Source organism: Microchirus variegatus (genome assembly GCF_963457635.1).
Source record: "Microchirus variegatus genome assembly, chromosome: 18".
Taxonomy (NCBI): Eukaryota; Metazoa; Chordata; class Actinopteri; order Pleuronectiformes; family Soleidae; genus Microchirus; species Microchirus variegatus.
The window spans coordinates 6,034,199-6,058,517 of NC_139819.1; the positions used below are offsets into that span (position 1 = coordinate 6,034,199).

General features: G+C 44.4%; 2 protein-coding genes across 2 annotated transcripts in view; one reads left to right on the forward strand and one right to left on the reverse strand.

Annotated features, from left to right (window-relative positions):
• The window catches only part of fam222aa (family with sequence similarity 222 member Aa), a gene marked incomplete at both ends in the record, with an annotated part of 59,737 nt that overhangs the window by 3,022 nt on the left and 32,396 nt on the right, over positions 1-24,319 (forward strand).
• git2a (G protein-coupled receptor kinase interacting ArfGAP 2a) overlaps positions 22,893-24,319 on the reverse strand; it is a gene marked incomplete at its 5' end in the record, with an annotated part of 114,478 nt that continues 113,051 nt past the window's right edge. Inside the window, one exon of the mRNA XM_083904965.1 lies at positions 22,893-22,904. The remainder of the gene's footprint in view (positions 22,905-24,319) is intronic.

Below are 24,319 nucleotides of genomic sequence, written 5' to 3' on the forward strand. Positions count from 1 at the left end.
GGCACCTCCTAAAGTTTCTTTAATTAAATTAAAACTCCAGTTCAACCTTCTGTCATTATCTGTGCACTAGAGCATTTCGGGACTTTGATTTGAATCCCTAAATTTAGTCTTAATTCTTCCCAGTAAGAAAAACAATGTAGACACAGTGATTATTATGTGTCAGCTGTGATTTGTCAAATAGTTAAACATCTTTTTAACCCCCCCCCCCCCCCCCCCTCACCTGGTCAGAGAGCAAAAGAGCAGTCTCTGTGTCTGACTGTATCCTTGGTGAACTTTGACCCCCCCCCCCCCAAACACACTCTCTGCCTCTTTGCTCTGTACCCAAATGAGCCGACAACCTTATGCCGACTGTGCAGAAAAATAAGTCACACGCACGCACACACACCGAATGTTTTATCATTACAAGTATCCACAAAATTGATCTTCCTCACCAGCTCCAGTCCTCAGCCCTCACAGGCCACGCTGCTGCTGTTGCTGCTGCTGCTTGCTGAATGTAATTCGGGCCCCTGCAGCAGGGCCGGGCGCCCCCACAGTCGGGGGGCACCTGCCATAGAGCCTTCCCTTCCCTGGCTGTATTGAATAAAACATCCGGTGATGTATGAGGCAGGGGCTGCACCCGAGGGGGGTGGGGGGGGGGCCCCAGAACTGCCTCATTTACTTCCTCCGCTGTGCGCCTGTGACCTGCTGAGCAAATTGTGCTCATATTAGCTCTGCGGCTGCTCCTCAACTAAACAAATAGTCTCCCCAGCATAATGCTCGCCTTAACTCAACACGATGGTTGGACAAGGCAGGGGAGAGTGGAATGGCAGGAGCGCTTTAATATCTAGGTCACTGAATTACCTTTCTGAGTCTGTGTGGCGCTTGTTTTGTCCTTTTTTTTCTCTTTTCTTTCTTTTCATCCCGGCATGGCGAGATGCTAGATCTTTATTTTTTTCTTGTTAGACTTGGAAGTTGACGTGTCCCGCTGCAGGCTGCTCAAAACGTCACTAATTCGTCTTCCTTTTATGGTGTTTCCTGATGCTGTCTATAAGTATCAAGTATCAAAGAAAAGCAAACGTACACAGTGTGGTCTTAAAAGGACAGTTAATTGTGATTGTATGAGGTTCTTCTCAGCCAGTACTGTGGAAAGAACTAGGAAAAAACTCCATTTACCGCCACTTATTTGAAGGCTCACCTCATATAATCTGCTGCTTAACCCGCTTAAGTCTACAAAATCTTAAGAATACCCTGTTTTATCTCGTCATTAGACGGCTTTCTCCTGCTGGAACCTGAAGTAAGTAAACCGCCGACTCTTCTGAACCCAAAGTCCGTACAGAAAATCAATGATTTCAAACCCCGAAGTCACTAAATGACACATTTATGATAGAGAGAGGCAGCAGTGGATCAACTCCCTGTGTGCTGTGATGTAAAATCGCCGGGTTTTTCTCCATGGAGTTTGGTGTCGGAGACTCATTTAAAGTCTGCTGCCCGATGGCAAGGAAAAAAGTAGAGGAACATATTCTTCAGATCAGATATCGTAGATTTAAGTAGACGTACGTTTTATCTCGTTAAGTCGCTGAAGTCTGTTTTCCCCCTTGTGTGCCAGCCGTGTCCCATAAGGCCTGTGCCAATACCTCAGTTCACCTTAAATATTTGTGAAAAATGCATCATTTTTTTGTGTGTCTTGTGTCACAGTTTTGCATATGTGCTATATGTGCCAGCAATAAAAGCAAGGAATTATTAAAGTCAAAGGCTGCCAAGAGTTAGAGGGAGAGAGAGAGAGAGAGGGGAACACGTTTTAGCATTTTATTAATGAAAGTCATACCCTTAGAGAATTGTGGCATTTTATCAATTTGCAACTCAAATTGCACATCGGCTTGATTGATTGATAGCTTTTGGGCTCCTTACTGTAATCTTTGCTTATTAAAGTGCCCTCTCCGAGTGAATCAGGGGCCGCCCCCGCCCCCGCCCCCGCCCCCCCCCCCCACTCATGAATACTGTTAAAGTCACTGAAGTTTAATTTCCTGCTCTGTGTATTAATCTTTTTTAATCCCTGCATGGCTTGATTGTCTCAACACCTTCCCAGAGGCAGCAAAACTCATTTTGGCACTTAAGATGACTAAAATAGCATAGCAGTGTATGTGTGTGTGTGTGTCGCTTAAGATCTGCCGTCCCCTTAAGCAGTGCTATTCAACTAACATTTCTGGAGGGCCAGCTTTTCGGAAGGCTGTCCAGCCAGTGGGCCGGTCAACCCCTGTACTAATATTTTGTGTTGCATGTTGCAAGTAAAGGAATACAAAAAGATGCAAAATGTTATATACAATACAATGTGAGGATAGTGCAAAAAGGTTACAGTTACAGTACCACCAACATTTGGGTATAACAGTCACAATTGGTCAAAATTATAGGTAACAATATAAACATTAAAGGTGCATTATGTGATAAATCTAAAGCAACAGGCCATAAAATCATCCTAATATGTCACAGAGACTCAGGGATAATGTTCATATAACAAACTGAACTCACCAACAACAACAGCACAGACAAATTATTTGCATTAAAACAAATATTTTGCAGACTGTAAATCATGTTTATGTTTTGAAATCATGTGGCGCCACCTACCGCCGTCTACCAATCATTGCGGTCAGTAGAGTCTCAGCTGCCGAGCAACCACGGGTTGCCAGTTACGTCAGAAAACGAAACCTAAAAGACCTCGGTATTTTGAATTTGAATGTAGTAACCGTTTTGGCCACAGTCTTACATATGGTACCATTAAAGTGCAACGGCCACAATAGGCTATTTTTTGCAGAAATATAAGTAGCAGTACTAATAATATTCAGGTACAATTGCTACGGTTAGCTCTTAGTGCAAAACATAACAAGTTACAGTTACAACTGTACTAGTATTTGCCAAAAAGGGACGCAAAGTGTCACTAAGTGTCGCAAAGTCAGTGCCAGAAATAGACGAAGCTACGGTTTTATTGTTTTAAAAAAAGAGAAAATAATACATTCATTATTTATGGGTTAATGGGCTGTGGGCCAGTCCAAATTGCTTGAAGGGCCGGTTCTGGCCCCCGGGCCTTAAGTTGAATAGTCTTGCCCTAAAGTGTCTCAATGGTACATGTCCGTTCTTGTGCAGACTTTTATTATTCCAATGTGCCATTTCACACAAATCACTCTGCACAGTCTCCATATATAGAAATATTGAGTGTGAATTCAAAACCTGACAAAAAGAACCAAAAGACGAAGCTTTGCACGGCGGAAATTCCACCGGACACTTCAAGGAACACGGATGTTTCCTCTTAAAGCAGCTCATTAGGAGCCCGATCAAAGTGTTTCACATGAGGGAAGATAAAAAAGGCGTAGTGTCGCCTCTCTTGTACTTGTGCATTACATACATGATTTTAATATAAACTCCGAGGCTTGTCTTACACGTCATCGGATGTAGAAGACGGAGCGTGAAAAAAGGCAACATAACACACACGCACAGGCGCTTAACTGTGGGGAAAACAAACGCAACCCTTCAGCCAGCGTGTCGGTGTGTGTGTGGAAGAAGTGACGGATGTTGTGCGATGACGTTAATGAGATTCTACATGTAGGGTCAGCAGGGAAAGGGTTCTCCGAGTGTGTTTGCAGGTCGCGGCACATGCTTAATGCATCGCGTACACTCTCTATTCTATTTCAGTGTACTCTTAATGTCAGAGGGGCAGCTCCTCCTGTGCTCCGCGCTCGGCTAGTGATGTCTTAACTTCAGCGTCAAACAGTTAAAGGTGCATTATGTAATGAATGTAAAGCAACTGGCCATAGAATCCTCCTAATATGTCACAGAGACTCAGGAATAATGTTCATATAACAAACTGAACTCACCAACAACAACAGTACAGACAAAATATTTGCATTGAAAAAAATATTTTGCAGACTGCAAATCATGTTTATGTTTTGAAATGATGTTTTGGCATGTGGCGCCACCTACCGCCGTCTACCAATCATTGCAGTCAGAAGAGTCTCAGCTGCTGAGCAACCACGGGTTGCCAGTTACGTCAGAAAAAGACCTCTGTATTTTGAATTTCAATGTAGTAACCGTTTTTGGTCACATTCTTACATATGGCACCTTTAAATCACAACCGGTTCAGGTTGATCCCAAACGCTGGTCTTCAGGTTTAGCTAGTTTGTTAGCGATGTACTGCACTGGGTGAGAATGAGATTCTGGTTGTATTCTGTCAGTAATCTGACAGTAATTGTATGGAAATTTAAAAAACCCCCACTATATTATTCTTCGCTCTCAAGCATGTTTTTGTTCGATGTGAAGTATAGCTTCACCGGAAGCGGCAGTTTTTTCTGACGACTGGTACAGGAATCGCAGGACGTTATCCGCGAATGATTTCCCTCTTGTTTTGGCGTACCTGACCACCGCGATGCCAGGGTGGCATCAGGGGGTTATCTGCAGTGACTTTCTGAGTGCATGATTGACAGTCTGCGATCCCTCCCTTCCCCGCCCCCCCCCCCCCCCTCACCCTCTTGTCAGGTTGAGTGGAAGTCACGTCTCGCCAGGCCTCGAGGTTAATGTACAGCCTTTAATTTGGAAAAGGTCGACGCCGCCGAGTCCATTTGTTCTCGTCTCGAAGTGGAAACCTTTGCGCTTTATATGTGGTGAATGGAGCACTTTGGTGTGTGTGTGTGTGGAGGAGAGCTGTGCAGTTTACAGTTTGCTCCATAACCCAGTCAAACTATAAAAAAAAAAAAAACACACACACAGGGCGAGAGAGAGCAGCAGCAGCAGCAGCTCCTTCCAGACGTGTGTTCTTGGTTTGGAAAGGAACAGAAAATAAAGCAAATCTGACAAGCTCTCCAACAGCAAATTTGCTCCCCCTTAAAAACAACGCCGCTCTCGCCTTCCTCATGGTCACATTGATTTGTTCTGGGTGACAGTGCAGGCTGCTGTGAAATCACCCCAGCGCCATTGATCTCAAGAGGAGGACGACGAGGAGGAGGAGGACGGGGAATGAGAGCCTGGCGACAGTGAGCAACATGGGGGTGGGGGGGGGGGATCCTTAGCGTTGTCGTCCTCTTCAACCAGTAATAAAACAGAAGGCCCCTGGTTACTATCAGATCCGCCCTGTGCTGCACCTTCTTCAGCCACTGTAAAGTCTCACAGCCTGTGCTTTGATTTGTTTTTGGAGGTCTGATTTGCTATTGTGCCTCGCCCCGTGTTTCACATTATCAGCTGAACTCTTTATTGCCACTGTTTTCCATGCCAGAAGCGAGGCTGTGTGTTTTTTTTCTTTTCTGTTGTTGTTTTATCTCATGCAGGAGCCTCTGATTAATCTCCCCCCCCCCCCCTCTATGCTGCTGCACTTTAATCTTGAATGAGTAGATATCTGATTTTTCCTCGCTTATTGAGGAAGATCAAACTTTAATGGAACAAGGAACGGCACATCGTCCTAATCTCCATCTGCATTTTGGTCGACTGTTCTCCCTTGGGGGCTTTGTCGCTTCTTCTCCGCAAGAAGCAGGAAATACATCAGACAGATAAGATGTTTTCTCTTCATGCTTTTGGTCATTTATTCCCTGTTGACAATGGCCGCCCACTTTACATCCGTGCCTTTTTGATTACCTGGTCGAGGGGAACGGTGGGCGAACGCGCTACGGGAGTTGATTGACGCGTACGAATGGCCGTCCCGCGCGACCCTGAGCACGTGGAACTTCCCCCCCCCGTAAGCTTTAATTGGGGTTTCTTCAAAGTTCGGCCTTATCGCGGAGGAGCATGTGCTCTAACTCTATTTATTGACATGTGAGAGATGACCCCCCTGCACGTCATCGGTCTATAACAGCCTGAGGAGATATTTGGCTATAGCCGCGCGGCTGCACCAAGGTTCAGTGCGTTCGATTACACCACGCAGTCGATCCAGGAATTAGCTATTGACTCCTGTTTTTCCTCGTATCGCAGAGTGCACATGCAGCGCCTGCTGCTGTCTGAGGCAGCTGTCGTAAGATGTACGCTCTTAGAAATAAGGGTTACAAAAGTGTTCTTCTACGAGGGCCGAGGTTCTACCTGGAACTATTTGTTTTTCAAAAGGGTTCTCGGTTACACTTACGGTTCCAGTAAGAATAGTTTTTGATCCAGAGAACCCTTTAAAAGCCCTTTTCCTGAATAAAGGGTTTTAAAAGGGTTCTTGGTAACACTAATGGCGCACTTATTACAAGGTTCCACCTGGAACCAAAAAGGGTTCTCCTAAGAACCGTATATGGTTCTACTTAGCACTTTTATTTCTAAGTGTAAGATCGATTACTCGGTTATAAATCGATGACTAAATTAATCGTCAAATATTTTGATAAGCGATGAATCGGTTTTTCATTAAAACAAGATTTCTGATCGTTTTAGCTTCTTAATTGTGAATATTTGTCTTAGTTTCTTCGCTCCACATAACAAAGAAATCATTAAAACTGAATCATTTTGGTCTGAGGGCAAAACAAATAGACAATCGAGAACATCGTCATTTCCAGGTTTGACCAACAATGATCCACGTTTTTTTTTTTTTTTTTTTAGCATTTTCTGGACCAAACCATTCATGGTAGGGGTGTGCCAAAAAAAATCGATTCACATAAGAATCGCGATTCTCATTCACTACGATTCAGAATCGATACAGAATGTCCCAGACTCATCTTTTATTGTTATATTGCTTTTATGCAACAGTTGCAACAATTCCATCCAAGCACGGATAAACGTTTAACACTTCATAAATCTGAAAAAGACACTTGTTAAATTGTGAAATTGTTATGAATCGAATCATTTTGGATTGGAAATAGATTTTGAATCTGAATTGAATTTTGAATGAGTTCAGCGTGAATACCACACACTTTTAATAAAACTCCAGCAAACGCCAGCTCCATCAGGGAGCGTGAGCCCCGAGACCAAACTCATTAAATTGACTTGTTGATTCCTTTTAACCACGTTTACGCGTAGGTCAGCCGCGTAGGTCAGCCGCGCTGGTGATGCGAATCGACCGTTTCCTGAATCTTAGAGGAAGAAGTTGCCCTGGAATTTTTTCCCGTCATTTTTCTACCCTCTTATTATTATTATTTGTGTTGTTGGAAATCTGTGGGATATTAGGCCCCGAGGCTAAAAAAGAGAGCTTCTATGTGCCTGCCTTCACTCACATACAAAAACATAGGCATACTGACATGAGGACATGTACGGGCACACACACACACACGCACACACACACACGCGCGCACACTCACTCCCAGCCCTGTTTTATTACCTCCTGCCTGCTGCTGGAATTGCTTTCCTCCCTCGAGTGAGCCAGGCAAAGCCGGCTTTATTGTGTTAACCTATTTGTGTGTCAAGAGCGATTGCAGCGTTCTTTATCTCTGTTTGTATTTGGACGGGGAGACGGCAGCGAGAGAGAGAGAGGGAGAGAGTGAGCAAGGCGAAGGAAAGGAAGGGAGGAGGAGGAGGAGGGAGGAGGAAGGAGGGAGGAGGAAGGAGGGGAGGGCTCTGCACAGGAGCCAGGCGAGCCACCGGAGTTAGACGGATGGCCGGTCACTGTGCTCCAGTCTGGAGGATAATGACTGGTTGCTTAGCAATAACCCACCCCCACCTATTTCCAGACTTTGCATCCAGAGTAATCACTTTTTTTTTTCTTTTCTTTTTTTTTTCCTCTAAAAGATTTTGTATGTAATTATAAGCCCACTGCCAGCGTTTGAAATCTGCCTAATGGGTCTTTTCATTTATTAAGCAGAGATTTTTTGGTTGTGGGGGTGTAAACTCCTGGTGGTGGAAGGTTACAGCTCTTATGTTTGCCAGCGGGATTACGATTAGGCCACAGCTATATTTCCCGCTCGATTGCTGCTGCTGTTGCTGCTCCTGCTCCTGCTGCTGCTGCTGCTGCTGCTGTTGCTCTACGACCTTTGACCTCCGGCGTTGGTCAAGGATTGCACACGAGCAGCAGCAGCAGCAGCAGTGCAGTGGTCACATTCTACTCAAACAGTTGGCATACGCTGGACATTTTTATTCTCTGTGACCGGAGCCTTTTGAGTGCTTGATTTTTTTGTGAGCTCTTAGTTTTATTAACATTTTTATTGAGTTGAACAAATTGCTGACCTTTCGCGGCCGTAATGAATCACCAGCGCTCTCGCTCAGGAAAAAAAGGAACGTTTTGGCAGAAGTGACTGGCGTCAATCCAGTTGCCGTTTAACCTCGTGATTTGCTGCAGGTGAAAACATTCAATACGACTGAGTGTTTACCAACATATCAATTCCGTTTGTTAAGTCTCAGCCCCTGAGTTAGTTACGGTAATATATAGGTTTGTATTGAATCAACACAGTTTTCTCCTTCAGGAAAACTGTGTTTTTTTTTAAGTGGCAGAATAAAAGAACGATATCAGAACACGACCTCACTTTTTAACTGCTCTCCGTCAGCAGCAGTCACTGATGTTGGCACAGAGTCCACGGTGCTTTTTAATGTTCAGCCAATTATTCTCTCTGGTTTTAAACAGAGCCCCCCCCACCCCCCCCCCCCCCCCCCGCCTCTGTTGTTTTTACCAAGAGGTAAAATATTAACTTGAAATTCCCTGTGAAGTTCACATTAAACTTTGATTTGTGTTTTTTTTTTGCTGTTTTTTGAATAAGTCACGGCCACTCACGGAGCTCACTGATCAAATAAAAGCCCTTGATTTCTGCCAGTCGAGCCCGTTGCTATTACATTAAACTCTGGAGTTTTGGATTGACAAATTACAACTTTCAAAAAAAAGAAAAAAAAAGAAGCTGTTTCGCTATTGAAGTTACTATAAATAATGAACTGCATTTTATTTACCCATCCGTGCTCTCTCTCTCTCTCTCTCTCTCTCTCCACATCCTCTTTGATGCCGTCTTTCCTTATCCGGGCTCATGCACCGCTGCTAAAAGTGACAGCTTTGCACGTCCTGGGAACTTCATACAGATAAACTAAACATACAGTATTAAACACACACACACACACACACACACACACACACACACACACACACACACACACACACACACACACACACACACACACACACACACACACACACACACCCTCATCTTCATGGCATGCTTCTGTGGCTGCGTCTATAGGAACAGCTGTCCAGCTGTCACCGCAGCCAGCCAGTCAGCCCGCTCTCCAAGGCAACATCTGCAGAGACTGAACGCACCGGGGGGGTTGGGGGGGTTGCCATCCTCCCATCCTCCCATCCTCAGCTCGTCTTTGGGGGGACGTAAGTGTGTCAGAGCCTTTTTGGCTGCACATTATCACTGACCACATCAACCGTGTCGGCTGGGCTTCTGTGATTGAACGTTATCTGCTCCCGTGCCACATAAATAAGCTCAGGCGAGGACGCCGGAGGGGGGGGGGGGGGGGGGGGGTTGTCACGCTTTGTCGCGATGTGTTACTCTCATTAACGCGAAGAGGAGACCGTATGCTAGGGCTGCAGCTATCGAAATATCTTTGCAATCGAGCATTTCGAGCAATTCTTTTTATCGATTATTCGAGGACGCAAAGTGCAAAATTCTTGTTAGTATTTAAAGTGCCGGGCACGTTAGCGGCGGTTAGCGTTAGCGTCCGACTGACCGGAAAAAAGACGCGCGTGACGCCATGTTTACGAGCCGCGGCACCGGAGTCCAGGCACCGAACTGGAGCGGTTTGTGTATTGTTAAAACGAAAAAGAGCAGCGCTACAAATAACCTGCGCGATGCGTATGTGTGCGTCTGTTTTTTGAGTTTAGCGTTACTTTTGACAGTAGGTGAGTCACGCGCGTCTTTTTCAGAATAATCGGTAGAATACTCGATTACAAAAATATTAGATAGCTGCAGCACTAGCACAAGCTACATTAAATGAGCTAACATCAATGTTTACGTTAGCGTGCGCCGGATGCGTTAGCTACCTGGATGCTTTAGCGTTACTTTTAACAATAGGTGAGTCACGTAAACGCGAAGTCACGCGCGTCTTTTTCAGAATAATCGGTAGAATAATCGATTACAAAAAATTTTGATAGCTGCAGCCCTGGCAAGCTACATTGAATCAGCTAACATCAATGTTTATGTTAGCGTTCGCCGGAAGCTTTAGCTACCTGGATGCTTTGGGCTCAGCAGCTGAATCATTGAGGACGTGCTGTTGTGGTACGCCAGTTGTATACGTAGTATTGCACCTTGTCGGCTTCTTGTCTAAGCGTGAAGTGGTCTCACACTTTGGACATTTTCTGCCTTTTACGGGCTGTTTCGCTCTCTCCGTGTGGAACCCTGCGCTAAACAGGCCATGCAAGATATAATAGGGGAAGGAATTGTTGTAATCGAGTTACTCAAATCAGTCGAGTAATCGTTGAAGGGCTACCGTATACGTGTACGCAAACGGATTAAAAAAAACCCAAAAAAACACAGACATTATCGTGTCCATTAATAGCCATCTGCCTGTGTATGGATGTGTCTCGGTGTGTTCGCCTGTGTGTGTAAACAAAATCCCAGCGAGCAAAGGTGCAATGGCCTGGAACTGACGAGAACCCACTGGGAGAGTCTCTCCTTCATGTAGCCTCCCCTCCTCCCCTCCTCCCCTCCATCTTTTCCTTCCCCCCTGGCAGTGGAGTACAGTGAGGCGGGCGATGAGCAGAGCTTGCGGTCCCCTCTCCGTCAGCCGCAAACTAGGATCAGGGAGAATCGCCTGGGACTCTCTCCTGGGATGAGCTGAAGGAAGGAGGAGAGAAAGCAGCTGTTCGCGAGGTGTTTTTTTTTTTGTACTTTTCCACCACCTCGCTTGTGTTGTTTTTTATTTTTTGCTGTCTCTGCTCTGGGGCTGTCATTAGCTTCTGTCATGCCTTTTTTTTTTTTTTTTTTTTTTTTTTTATCTGCGAGTGTGAGGGCTTTTTGAGTGTTTAAAATTTACACTTTAAACGTGTTATAATCATGCCCGTGGCTCTTCTGCGACGACGCTTTGAGGAACCATTTAAAAGGAGGTTGATTTCTTCATCAGTCCTTCTCGGCGCGCGCCGCTCTGCTCTCCCCGCAGACAGTCGTACGAGCTTTGGGCAAAAATGTTTTGATGGATCCTGTTTACTGGAGCCGAGAGAATGTCTGGGTATTTCAAATTAAGTGTCACTTAAAGCTTGTCTTTTAGTCGGCTCTCCGTTCTGTCTCCTGTGACAGCACTGTGCTGCCAATTGTAACCGGGTTTGAGAGGAAGACATTTGGTGATTACACATGCTGTCATGATTGAGGGGTTCAGCCAGCAAATCGAGGCAAATCCAAATTCCATATGGCTGCGGGGGGATCTCTCCCTCTGCCAACACTAAGTTACACTCAAACAGCCTGTGTCCCGATGACAGCAGAGTCGCCCACTCAAAACTTATCGTTTTTATCGCCACCATTTTACCCCATTGATGTTTTTTTGCTTTGATTGACAGCCGGGCTTTTAAAGCCATCGCTATCTGAGAGTTGAGCTGCAGCAGCAGAGGAACTGTGTCTGTCCTCTCACTCTCTTTCCTTCTGTACCTTTCTTTTTTTTTTTTATTCCAGCGTTTTTTATACAAAAGGCACGACAGGGAATCATTGTTGTTCTACCTTTTTTATGCCAGCAGTGAGGGAGTCAACGAGCCGGATCAGTGTCTGTGTTACGCGTCTGTGTTACACGTCATGCCTCTCGGTTTGGAACGTGAAATCACACGTGGGGGGGGGGGGGGGGGGGGGGGGGAGGCATTTATGTGGGCTCGTTTAGTTCAGTGTAAATAAGCAAAAGGTGGCGGAACGAGGGTTTTTCTTAACAGCAAGAGAGCAGCATCTTTTTAAAAAAAATATATAATAGGGGCTACAGAAACCCCGTGGATTGCTTCTCTGCCAAAGACAGGATCCTATTAATCTTTTAAATAAGGGCTGCAGCCCAGCAGTATTGTTTGCAGAAAAGTAAGAGGGCTACGGGGGAGACCACACTGAAGAGGGGAAGGGGGGGGGGGACAATTGGACCGGAATCCGTCTCATTGTTGCAGGAAAGCTGAGTCTATGCAAAAACCAGCGTTAGGAATCTGCCGTGGAGATGGATGGTGTTAAAATCTGATTGTGCTACATCCACATTATATATACACCACTGTTCAAATATTTGGGGTCACTTAGAAAATGTCCCTTTTTTTTTGAAGCAAAAGCACTTTTTTTTCAATGAATATAACATTAAATGAATCGGAAATACACTCTATACAGCTATTCTAGCTGCAAACGTCTGGTTTTTAATGGAATATGTACATAGGTGTATAGAGGCCCATCTCCAGTGTTCTAATGGTACATTTTGTTTGCTAATCGCGTTACAAGGCTATTGGATGATTAGAAAACCCTTGAATATCCTTGTGCAATGATGTTAGCACAGCTGAAAAAGGCAATATTTTGAATAGAAATATTGCTATATTGTTATTTCTAATCTTGTCAATAGGGATGTGAATCTTTGGATGGCTCACGATTCGATTCGATTCTGATTCTTAGGGTCACGATTCGATTCATACGATTCTCGATTCAAAAATTGATACAATGCACAGTGTGTTGAGGCAAATTATGGCATCAAAACAATACAGTTTGTATAAGATAATGTGATCATGTGATCACAAAAAGGCAAACTTAAGACAAAAGTTAACATTTATTCGTTCAAAACAAATAAAAACTTACTTACTGTACAAAAAAATAACTTAGGCTTAGGCTAGCTGCCTTTTTCTCCCAGACGTTACAAAAATAAACTGTACACAAATAACACAAACTGGTGTTTTTTGAGTAGAGTTTGTCAATGTCTTAATTATATTTTCTATTCATTTTGCAACTCTTTGGACGAATAAAAGTGTGACTTTTAATGGAAAACACAAAAAAATTGTATGGGTGACCCCAAACTTTTGAACGTTGGCTGTGTTTGAGTCAGGACAGGCAGGACGTTGGAAACGATGACGCAGTGACCCATATTTACATCCCAATGGGTTCTTGTTGGACACACAACTTGACCGTCAACTGTGAACTAAAAGCTTCGTTAACATTTGTGTACACAATACGTCGTATGTTGCGTATCTTAATCGCTGCCGATGCGGAGCTGAAAGTGTTGTCATGGACGCGTCTGAAAACGCTGGTTTTTGCTCGGCTCTGCTTTTATTTTAAGAAAACACAAACGTGAATAGAATAACTGTCCTTGCAGAAAGTGTTTCTAACAACAACAACAAAAAAAATGCTTTTATCATGAAAATTCTTTCTGATCTCTTGATTTCATGGACTTGGCTTTTGCCTTTTAATTGAATGTGATTTAGGAAGATATCCTAAGTGGTATAAAGAGTTTTTTTCTTGTCAAGTAGTTGTTAATGTTAGAATTGCTGCAGTGCTCTTGACACCTTCCTTCTGTTTTGTAACGGATGCTTTTCCCGGTGAAAAAATATCCACATAAAGCAAACTTTTGAAGGGCGACGGAACAGGGTGGTGGCAATATCTGGCTTTTCATCATCATATAACGATAAAGGTTAAAGGATTATCGCATATACCTTTCCTTCTTCATGTCTTTTTCCCCCCAAAAAACATTAAAACCAAGTGAGAATGGAGCCACCTGACGTCTGACATGATAGTTCATGGCTAATTGAGACACAGGGATGAAGATTTGAAAACATGGGAAATAATCCATTAATAATGACTCCAGAACAATATTTTTCTTTCTTCACGTGATGCTGCTGGGACAAAGATTGAGAGTCTGAAAATGTCGATATGAAGCGTTCGCTTTGGAACGACGTGAGCTTTAATCACTACGAAGAATTGTCACGGAGTTTTGTCATGTCATGTGGTGCTTTTTTAGTTTTGAGTGAGTGTCATGTTAATAAGATAAATGTAAATTTAATGTATGTATCTGAACTAGCGCTGTCACACGTTAACACGTTACCAGCGTTTAACGGCGTCAACGTTAACGCGCGGCGCGTTTCCGTGACGACTGACCGGGAAAAAGAGGCGCGTGACGTCATGTTAGCGTGACTCTAGATTGTTAAAATTAGTCTCTATAATAACGCTAAACTTTAAAAACAGAGGCAGACATGCGTAGTATGCAGGTACGACTCTCCAGTTCGACTGTAGGTGCGCGCTAACGGCGCTAAAACGAGCTAATGCAGCTAACGGAGCTAACTAGTAAACAGTGCCTGGACTCTGGTGTCGCGGCACGTAAACATGTCGTCAGTCGTCATGGAAATGTGTCACGCCTTAACGTGCGTTAACCTATTTCACAGCACTAATCTGAACGTTTTAAGATCAGACCTCTTTTTTCGTTAGCCCGTCAGGCTGTTAGAGGGACAGCTTTGTTTACCTTTTTGGGGGGTCCTTGAGAATTAACGTTGTTGATTTTTAGCCGACGATGTGCGCACCTCCACGGCTGCTAAAGTTTCACATACTGTAAATGAAGTGAAAAGATCATCGCTGTCCCTCTTTGACCGGAATACGCTCACGGGTGAAGAGTCCCTAGCGCCACATCCCTCAAGGTTATTGAACAATGTGTATCGTAAGCACAGGGACGGCCTTTTTGTACTTTATTGCTGGTTTAAGGAGACATATTATGCAAAATCAACTTTTTAATCATTTTAATACTGTGGGACTCCTATGAGTCGGCAAAGTCATGTTTTTGTTGTCCGCCTCAGTCTAAGTACAGCAGATAAAACACGCAATGTTGATTTCCGCGCTCATTTTTACGTCACAATGAGAATTTCTTGGAATTGTTGTCTCACGGAGTTCCGCTTTGTCCCTAAAAAAAACGCGAGCGTGTAGGCGAGGGCGATAGTATCCGGAAGAGCGGAAGTCGGCGAAGTGTTCTTTTCTTGGCTGTATTCAGTGCAGCACAGAGTTCTACACAGTGGAAACATTTTATATACTGTATGACGGCAATGTGCCGGCTAGAGACGGCAAATTATGGCTTTTCCGAATGCTAACTGCTGTTAGCTGCTGGAGCCTCAGCGACGCTGACATAGTTTCCTGTGTCTCATTTGCATTTAAAGCAACAGGCACTCAAAAGCGAGCGTTCTGAACAGGGCTGTTTCGGCAGAGTGATTGAACTGCTGTGGTGCTTCAACCTTAAGGTATTTTGACCAAAGCATGTCACAGACATGTTCACTAGGACACCAGGGAACTAGGTTAACTTGTAGAAATAGGGTGTAATATGAGTCCTTTGAAGACGAATTCATGCTGTCGTAGATTTCACACACTTTCACCTGAGCGTGGCCTGCGTCCATAGCCACGGGGGCTTCCTCCGTTCACTCCGCTCCTGCACTTTCAAAGCATAGCTCGACTGTGTGGGAGCATGTCCCACCTCCCTGATGACCCCCCTCCTCTGAGAGACAGCACTCTTGACCTGCTGCCCCATTGTTTCGGGGATGGATGGGTGAGCCGCCGACACCCCCCCCCCCCCACCACCCTTGACGGCGTGATCCTTCACTCAATGGCGGCTCCATCTGTTGACTGCGTGACTCTGGGCTACAAGCGGGGATTTTTTTTTGCTCCGTCTGTGCAGGGTGTGAAAGGGGGGGGCGCTTCCTGAATAGCGGTAGCAGGGTGTCGCGATGCCCCCCGCACAAACCCACCCTTCTCCCCACCACCCCCCCCCCCCCACCACCCCTCCCCTCCGCCCCGTCGTCATCGGCCCAACACAGCCGGCTGGGTTTGTGCAGGATGAGAGGCTTTCATTGTGCCTGTTCACAGGCCCCTAGGCAACAGGGTCACCTTGTCCCCAAACAAATGCTGCCCTTAGAGGGATTGTTGGCACTGTGGGTCTGTGTTTCCATCTGTGTGTGTTTGTATGTGTGTGTGTGTGCGTATAAAGGGGGGGGGGGGGGGTTGGGGGGGATCGGAGTATAAGAATGCTTCATCAGGCAGAGGGCAGAGGCCTTGGCTGTGAGGACATTTATCTAACATCTCTGCCTTTTCACATCAAGGCCTATTCAGTGCAATCGCTCTGCATCGCGCTTTCAAAAGACGCAGATATATATATATATATATATATATATATATATATATATATATATATATGTATATAAAAAACCACACACATTTACAGGTCAAAGTGATCACAGTGAGCATTTAGAGCAACAAAGCTGCCTGTTGTAATTCCCATTTGGAAAGAAAAGAAAGTGGAGAGAGGAGAAAAACTCTTTTTGACGTTATGGTGTTTTTCAGGCTGGTCTGTTCTGTTCTCTGAAATTGAAAAGTATTTGTGAGCAAAAAATGTTTGTTCTTTTAACATGGTTATTGTTCGCCCTCAGTAAAAATATGTTGAAATTGCGTCCCGCGTGAGACATTTTTGCCGAGTTCCTCTGTCCGCATGGCATTGAATTGTCTCTTAGTAAGTAAAATTCCAAACGTCCAACTAGTTGCAAATCCAATATTTCTCATGTTTAATCTCTAAAAAGCATCTCTCTCCATGCATGAACTTTCTTTGAAGGTATTTAAAACAGCCAGCTGCCAGTTTGAGTCAGGTCTTTTGTTTGGAGCTCATATGGGGGCTCAGACTCTTCCCCTAACACCCATCGTTTCCTCTTCCTTTCCTATATCACCGGGCCTAAAAATGTGGAAGCCCGAACCTCTGAGCTGTGAAATGATGTCCTCAACAAGAATCTGCTATAGTTCTTTTTACCTTTTATATCGTACTGTCTTTATATCCACGCTGAACTGCTGCTTTGGGAGCGGTGAAATGCTATTTTTTGAAAAACAGGTCCCAGTAGTAAGGGGAAATCTCAAAATGCCACCGTTGCGTTTTTCACGTATACAACCAATAAGCTACTTTGGGTGCTGTCGCTATCTTCGTCATCTTTGTTTTGTTTGGAGATTGTTTGCTTTATGATAACTTCTATTTCTTCCTTCTGTCTCTGTCGCCATGATTGTGTTCATTGTACTGTATACTTGTTCAAATATGGCTTTTTGTGCATATGGTTTGTGGATGAAGACATTTCTTGAAATGATGAACTTTGTAAAAACGCGCTTATCTTTTTAAAGTTCTGTTTCCATGTGGATAAGACCTTATTGCACCCTTATCCATTCTCATGTGCTATAAGTAAAGTAGCATTTGGGTCTTTTGCACACACACATATTGCGCCTCCACCTTTCTCTTCAGCGCCGAGCAACGGTATCAGACAGGAAAGCAGGCGGTCGGTGCAGCAGTTAAAGGAGGGGAAGGTGGAAGGGAGGGTGTTGTTGAGTGGAATGACTGAAGGTAGAAAACTGCAGTGACAGCAGAATGAATAAATTGGAAAAAAAAAAAAAAAAAAAACTTCCTCTCATTGTAAATTGTCTATCGCTCGTGACAAACGATCTGATAGGCGACGGCGCCCGGGCTCCCCGACGCATCCGTCCCAATAGAGCTGTGAATAACCGGTCTATCTCCACGCTGCTTAGCACTGGCCCCACACTTAATAATTCATACAGTGTGAAATATTTTCCCCCAGTACAGAAATGCCAAAGAGCGGCCGCCGCCGCCGCCAGCAGGCGGAGGGGGTGGTGGTGGTGAGGGGATGTGAATGTGTGTGTGTGTGGGGGGGGGGGGGGGGTGTCCCTGCGGTGCTAATTTGGGGGATGGTGACGTGCGTAGATTTCTAGTTTACCGGAGATGCCTCGGACACATTTTGCTCTCCTGTATCTGCTCTTGCCTGTTGTTGGAGAGTGAGGATGACATTTAACTCATGGCTGATCTGCCTGCAACTAGGAACACAGACAGGGTAAAAAAAAGAAAAAAAAGAAAAAACATTTCCATTTAAGCTGAGTGAACACAGTTATCAGCTGCCGTGGGGACAAAGGCGGAAGGCTGTAAACCTGCTAAGTACTTTTTGCTGTTTTCCCGGGCGAGTGTTGTGACATCAGTGTGGCAGCAGGTGTGTGTGTGTGTGTGTGTGTGTGTGTGTGGTGGACACCTGGTTCGTGTCTCCTGTTTCCATCAGGTGACTCCTGCCTCAGGCTCCTCCAGGAGTTAAAAAGCAGCTCTCATGGTCCCTGACCTTATTGTCCCCCTTCATTCACAGAGTTCATGTCCCTTAATTCTCCACAGTAATGGCCTCTCTCTCTCTCTCTCTCTCTCACACACACACACACTCACACACACACATGCAGATGTGTTCCTGTCTGGTATAATGTACCTTTTTGTGCTGCTATCATGTGCCGTTATGCCCCGGCTTATTCCTGCTGCTCAGTCCAGCACAAACTGGGCTTTTTATGATTCCGCATTCAGGCCCCGATACCAATTATGCAAACTATTAAAAATTTAAGAGGGACAGTCTTTTATAATTTAATCCTAAAGTAATAGATTCTATTAAAAATGCATGAGAGGAGCTTTATAGATGGAGCTAGAATTAGTGTCCATCAAAGACTCCAGTCAAGGATGCTGGGGGAAATGGGCAGAGGGGGAGTGGTGCGATCGCCTCATTATTCAAATAGGATATGATTACCATAGAGCTGGAGTCCCTCGGAGCCGCGGCACAGCTCGATGACCACTGTGATCACTAACAGGAGGAGTCCAGTCGGGGAGTAAGAGATCTGTGCGACTTGAAACCGGTTTTAGATTTCCCCCCCTGTTTTAACTTTCTCAAATGGGATTCAAAGTGACACGTGATTTGTTTGCCGTTTTTAAAGCGTCCCCCGGCATTGCATCACTCCCCCTCTCGTCCTCTTGGAGTTTCTGCTCTCCCCCTGGTGTTTCGCTTGAGATTGTTTAGTCTTGTCCTCGCTGAAAGCATGTAGAAGGTGTTCGAGCATGAAAACAGGAAGCCTGCAGTGTTGTAACTTAATGGCTGAGGCAGAGAGCGAGGAGAGAGACCTCTTATTGGCCTCACTTGCTTCTTGGAGCTTCCTGAACAGGTGAAAAGCTGAGTAAAGCTATATCTCTTTTTTTTTTTTTTTGCAAACACAACATTTGCACTTTTTAAACTTTTTGAGTCATTTAGTTCCCCGCGTTATCCTACACAGGCAGAGGGGGGGAGTGAGCAAAAGTGTTTTTCTGCATGGCAGGTTTGAAGGAGTGCAGATAGCAGTCGGATTTCTCTCTCTCTCTCTCTCTCTCTCTCTGTTGTCTCCACTTCGGTTCTCCTCAATAATTACAGATAGGTAACTGTGAGTGATTCAGTTACCTAAACGGCTTCTGGGCAGGAAATGCGGTTGTTAATGTGCTGTAAGAGAAGGGGGGAAAAAAAGAGCTTACACTACTGTTCAAAGGTTTGGGGTCACTGGAAAATGACTTTTTCAACGAATATAACATTAAATGAATCAGAAATACACTCTATTCATTGTTTATGTGGTAAACGACTATTATAGCTGCAAACGTCTGGTTTTTAATGCAATATGTACAAAGGTGTATAGAGGCCCATTTCCAGTGTTCTAATGGTACATTGTGTAACGTCAATCGCATTAGAAGGCTATTGGATGATTAGCCCTTTAAGGTACACACCAAGAAAAAAAGCAATGGAAAAATAATTTCTTTGCATTTTTATTATTTTATCATCTTATTTACTTATGATAACAATAACAACAATCAATAAATATACTGTATATATATATATTTTTTTTTTTATTAGATTCTACAGTATTTTAAATACAGGCCTCTACCAAACGGTTGAGACGTCTTTCCATAATAAACCTGGAAAAATTATTTATTTGCATTTTATTAGTTTATTTTATTTACTTATGATAACAATAATGACAATATGTATACACATATATATATATATATATATATATATATTATTTTTTTTAGACTCTACAGTATTTCAGATACAGGCCTCTACCAAACGGTTGAGACGTCTGTTCATAATAAACCTGGTCTGCATAATTCATAAAGTACAACATTCAGAACACACATTCATTCAGTGTTAGTGAGTTCAGCTTGATGCATTTTTCAATGAGATATAGTGACTTAAAGTGTGGTCGACCAAATGGTTGAGTAGTACCTTAAAGGGTTAGAAAACCCTTGTGCAATGATGTTAGCACAGCTGAAAACAGTTTTGATGAATAAAAGTGTGACTTTTAATGGAAAACCTGTAAACAATTCTATAGGTGGCCCCAAACTTTTGAACGGTACCGTCTATGGATTTCAAGTTTTGCCTTGGAGGAAGTTTCCTTGCTTTTTTCGCGGAGTCGCGGTCGCTTGTTTAACGGGAATAAATCCGTTCAAATGAGCTTAATCGATCATCGTCGTGGAAAAAGGTCAAGAGGAGAAGCTGTTGGTGTTTTGTTTTTTTTGCGAGTGCTTATCCCGCATGGAGGAGGAGGAGGAGGAGGAGGAGGAGGAGGAGGAGTGCCAGAAATGTGACACCTCCTTCTGAGGGGTGGTGGCATGAAGATTAGTGACGGACACGGTGGCCCGGGGGATGATTTAGGGAGATCAGCTCTAAAGACTGTGTGTAGAGAGGGAGCGAGAGAGAGAGAGAGAGAGAGAGAGAGAGTACAGAGTAAAACTCTAAGCCGACTTCCTCCAATCCCTAATTCGACAAAATAAGCATATTAGCAGATTTAAAAGGAAAATGTTTAGGGAAAAAAAAAAAACCGAAAGCGAGGGTGAACACAGTCAGGTGGTGAGAGGTGAAGAAAAGTGTATTGATTTTAACCTTCACACTGTGTCCACACTCTATATTTAATGTCGCTCGTATTCGGCGAGTTTTATCCCCCTGCGGTCTAATCTAATCTGGAGTGTGTCGCCGTGGGCATAAACATCTGTGCTTTCGAGTTGAAACTGGGCTTTTTTTTTTTCTGCCTAATCCTCTATCCAGGGATCACTCAGGAGGGTGAAGACAATTACCAGCCTGCTTTCTCATGCTAATGGAATCTCTAACTAGATCTTACAGCAAGAGGAGGAAGAAGGAAAAAAAAAAAATAGATGGAGGACGCAGAGACGCAGGGACAATGGTGCAGAAAGATGACCCAACTAAAATGGGTTTTTAGATTACCGTTTAATTATTGATAGAGGCCCCGGTTGAGGATTTTTGGAAAGCGTTTTCTGGAAAAGGAGATAGATTATCAACTTATTTTGGTGTGTGTGCGTGTGTGTGTGCAGGTGTCACATGAGTAACTTGCCGAGACAGAACTGATGTCACTGACACATCAGCAGCTGTGTGCCTTTCACCTTTTTATCACCTGCCTACAGCAAGGTGTCGAGAGTGGTTTTAAATTGCATTAATATGCAGGAATTTATAGATTGCCTCTCTTGGCGTTTCTGCAGGGAGGGTGTTGGGGGGTGGTGGTGGGGTGGTGGGTGGGGGGGGGAGAGTATTACAGAGTCTCCATCTGCACTAATTACCAGGTCTTGGCAGTATTACCTGTCTCTTGTGAAGGACAAACCGAGGCATGGAGCAGTAACACGCGGAGCAGAAGGCGCTCGTGTGCTGGGGAGTCTTCGCGAAGACGGATGTCTCCGGAGGCGATTTTTTTCCGCGCCGATGTGTTTGAAGTGCCAGGAGCCGCGACTAACGTAAAATAATATCCGCTAGCAACATTGATAAACTAAATGATAGTCGTCCAACGAGAGCTAAGGGAGGAAAGCTAACTTTTTCAGCGACACGTCGCGTATTCACTCGGCAAAAACTCTGCCTCGAGTATTCGTTTGATTCCTATCTCGCGCGGCCTGTTCAGCGCAGGGATCGTTGTTCCACACGGACCGCTTTAGCACACACACATCCGGATTTCAGACGGAGAGTGAAACGGCAGATCATGTCCAAAGTGTGGGACCATTTCACGCTTAAAGGTGCATTGTGTAATAAATCTAAAGCAGCAGGCCGTTAAATCCTCCTAAAATGTCACAGAGACTCAGGAATAATGTTCATATAACAAACTGAACTCACCAACAACAACAGTACAGACAAAATATTCCCATTAAAACAAATATATTTTGCGGACCGCAAATCAGGTAGAGTCTCAGCTGCCGAGCAGCCACGGGTTGCCAGTTACGTCTGAGCTACAATGGCGGAGAAAATGAAACCTAAAAATATACAGAGGTCTTTTAGAATTTGAGTGTAGTAACCGTTTTTGGCCACATTCTTACATATGGCGCCTTTAAACAAGAAGCCAACAAGGTGCAGTAAACTATAACTGGCGTACCACAATAGCACGTCCTCGATGATTCAGCGTCTGAGCCGATAGCATCCAGTTGCTAACGCTGCCGGCACACACTATTGTAAACATTGATGCTAGCTGATTTAACCCTATAAGATACTACTCAACCATTTGGTCGACCACACTTTAAATCACTATATCTCACTGAAAAATGCATCAAGCTGAACTCACTAACACTGAATGTGACTTGTCCTGAATGTTGTACTTTATGTATTATGCAAATCAGATTTATTATGAACAGACGTCTCAACCGTTTGGTAGTCTAATTTCACGTTATTGTTATCATAAGTACATCAAATAATAAAAAAAATGCTTTTGCTTTTTTGGTGCATGCCTTAAAGGTAGCTTACTAGGGCTGCAGCTATCGAATCTTTATGTAATCGAGTATTCTACCGATTATTCCTCGATTAATCGATTAATCGGATTTTAAAAAACTGAATACATTAATAAAAATCGAAAAATAATTGGTCCAAAACTTGATTACAAAAATATTCCACAGCTACAGCCCTAATCGGCATATATCGCGCGCTAATCCCGGTGGAACCTTAAAAGTGTCCGTCTCCAGGGCTGTCAGGAGATTTAAAGGCCACGTCGGCGGGAGAATAAATCTCCACAGGTGCGCACCAGCCCCGCGTTTTCTCCTTGAAGTGTAGTCCTGAAAAACCTGGAAACAGAGAGTCGGAAAAGTCTTTGTTCTAACTGAATAAATCACACTGAAGCACTGAAAGGTATCAAAAATCCTTGGGAGGGAAGAGATAATCAGGCTCCAACGTACGCCGTTATCTCCGCGATGACCTCCCTTCTTAATTCTCTCCTTGGCTGGATAAACTTGCTGATAACAGGGCGAACGCTCTATCAGGTCGCCTTTTGTCATGGAAAAGCGTCTATTATTTTAAATCATCACGGGCCCGGCCCACTTTTAACTTTCACCAATCGCCCAGTGACACCCCGAGGCCTCGCCTGTTAGCGCGAGAGATCAACGCGTTAACTCTGTAGCGCTTCAGGTAGCTCGCTCACTCACGGAGGGGGGGTTGCCAGGTTTCTGCATCAAATCTGCATCTGCGGTAATCCCCCGCACTCTCTGGGTTTTTCTCCAGCGTTGTTGTCTGTCAGGCTGTCAGGAAGTCTTCTCGATGCCACTGCTGCACAAACATCTTGCTGGTGTTTTTTGGTGCCATCTGTGCTTTTTAGCCAGCAGGTGATTACCGAGCGAAGCCTCACCTCCCACTATGTCCAACTTGGATTCCCTGTGCTTGGCACGGTGTTCGGCGGGGATGACAACAGCTGGATGCGGCGCACATTACAGAGTCAAAGGAAAAGACTGCTGAGCCGCGGCGATGGAGGGGGGGAAACGTGCAGTGAATAATGTCCGTCTTCCTTCCCCCCGGGTTAGCTTAGCCGTGAGCTGCTGTGTCATTTCCGTCTTTTATAGTCCTTAACATCCAGCAGGGCAAAAAATGGCTTTGTCTCACTTCAAATACATATCAAACGAGATCAGTGTCAACAATTCGGGGGAACAGCGCGGCGTTTTGATTGCCTCGCGGGCTTCACGACGCACTAATGCTATGCACCACTGACTATCGGATCGGTGACGCCACCCTCCAGCGAAAGACGGCAGAGTTGTCCTTTGGACCATGGGAATTGGGGTCACCTTAGGCCCCTCGCCGAGCCGAGCCGCACTCGGAGTCAGGTTTCAGCGAGCGAGGAAAGAAATGGCATTGTTTGAATTTAATTATATTCCATTGATTTATTGAACGCCAATTAATAAGCGTACATTTTGAGGCAGGGCCATTTAGCGTGAAGGTTTTCTCCGCTCCACTCTCTTTTTCCCTTTTCTCTCCCTCTCGCCTGCTCACTCACATTTCATCATAAATTGACATAAAGCCTTTTTCTTTGAAGTTCAGGAGCCAACGCTGAGGAATGACAGCACAACAAACAATGAACAAAACACAAAAAAGACAATGAATACTGTTTGAATATTCAAGTGAGCCACCACAGGACGGGAGAGAGGGGGGGGGGGGGGGGGGGGTGGAAAAGAGCGTTTGTTTTATTGTTGTTGTGTTAAGCTGTGAATGGACCTGTCTAGAACAATAAAGAATTGTGTCAGATTGGATAAGACATTTTTGCAATATCAACAATGCTTTAACAAATGGTGTGTAATAAGGTTTACTGAGGGAAAATATAAATCCCAGCATGAAAACCAACAAAGCGCAGCTCATTTTTCCACATTTGGCTGAAGTTAGTGTGGAGCGTTGGTGATTTATGTT